The sequence below is a fragment of the Cervus elaphus genome, chromosome 18 (genome assembly GCF_910594005.1).
Source record: "Cervus elaphus chromosome 18, mCerEla1.1, whole genome shotgun sequence".
NCBI classification, from domain to species: Eukaryota; Metazoa; Chordata; class Mammalia; order Artiodactyla; family Cervidae; genus Cervus; species Cervus elaphus.
This window is the reverse complement of record NC_057832.1, coordinates 28,748,397-28,750,095: the sequence shown is the minus strand read 5'-3', so window position 1 is coordinate 28,750,095 and position 1,699 is coordinate 28,748,397. Positions and strand designations below refer to the sequence as shown.

General features: G+C 39.6%; 1 pseudogene; it reads right to left on the bottom strand.

Moving 5' to 3' along the window:
- Window positions 1–604: 604 nt before the first annotated feature.
- LOC122674745 lies at window positions 605–1,029 on the bottom strand (annotated as a pseudogene).
- Window positions 1,030–1,699: the final 670 nt, after the last annotated feature.

Below are 1,699 nucleotides of genomic sequence, written 5' to 3'. Positions count from 1 at the left end.
AGACTCTGGATATATTTTGAAGGCAAAGTTCATGGGATTTGTGACGGGTTAGATATAGAGCTTTGTATAAAAGATATATAGATAACAAATACTTAATTACTGAAATGTAAGCTTAAGGGAGTCAGGGATTTTTTTTTTTTACATGTGAAATGTGGAGAGTTGGACTATAAAGAAAGCTGAACACTGAAGAATTAATGCTTTTGAACTGTGGTGTTGGAGAATACTCTTGAGAGTCCATCCTAAAGGAGATCAGTTCTGTGTATTCATTGGAAGGACTGATGTTGAAGCTGAAACTCCAATACTTTGGCCACCTGATGTGGAGAGCTGACTCATTTGAAAAGACCCTGATGCTGGAAAGGATTGAAGGCGGGAGGAGAAGGGGTTGACAAAGGATGAGATGGTTGGATGGCATCACCGACTCAATGGACACGAGTCTGAGTAAACTCTGGGAGTTGGTAATGGACAGGGAGGCCTGGTGTGCTGCAGTCCATGGGGTCACAGAGTTGGACAGGAATGAGTGACTGAACTGAACTGAACTAAAAAGGTCTTAGTTTATTCTTTCATGAAAAATCTGCACAATCACCACAGATACAGTCATTGTGGAATCTTTACTCCTTCTGTTGTCCAATCTCCAGCTCACTTTTTGCCAGCACCAACACTGGCCTTTGCAGTCCCCCTGACTTTCTCCATTCTGTTCATGCATTTCTTTTGCTGTTTTCTGGAGGTCTTTTTCTTCTCATATAGGCATGTCTTGCAAGCCTGTGTTTGGGCTCATTCTTCTTTGCATAATCCAAGGAATGGTAAATCATGCCAAAGCCAAGTTGTCTTGCCACCATCAAAATGGGTTCTGAATCCAAATACAAAGATGACATCTGGTGTGGTCTTGTACATTTTGGCCAGTTTTTCCCAAATTTCTGTTTTAGGTACTGTTGCCTTCCCAGGTTGAAGGACATCGATGACCATTTGTTTCCACTGAAACAGTCGGTTGGTCATGAGCTTCCTGGTCTGGATAGTTACTGTGTCTTTCATGATGGCAGCTGATCTTCAAAGCAGACAGGGAGGAAAGGAGTGGAGTCAGAGATTTTTGTTTTTGATTAGTTTTTCTTACTGTTATAGCCCCAGCTCCTAGAACTATACTTGGCATGTATCAAATATTCAACAAATAATCATTGAATGAAAACAAAAGTAAACAGGAATCCTAGTCTTCGTACTTTTTGAGGAATTTGAATCTTTTCCTTTAATGGGGTATGTGGAAATTACCACTAAAAAATATTGGGAAACCTGTATTTAGTCAGCTGATAAAATGTGACATGAGTACAATGAAAAGGACTCAAGAGGGCCAGTGAAATTATACTTTCAAATACTTGCTGTTACTAAAAATATCTTCTAGAAACCAAAACAAGGAAAACTGAAATGTTCTGATTGTGTTCAGTAGTTCACTTCAGGATAGCAGTGCTCACTTACTATGCCTATGTGATTTATTGTGCACATGGATGAGTGGCAAGAAATTTACTACCTACAGTGAGGAAGAACCAAAATTTGAGTAGGATTTGCTTGAAATAATAAAATAAGAGCACATATGATGATCATTTTTATTATAATAGATCGTCCCTTTTTTGAACCGAGAAAGCAGCACATTTGCAGCAAGCACGCTGGAAAATGTACATGACCTGCAGTCTGTCTCATTTGTCCCACACCC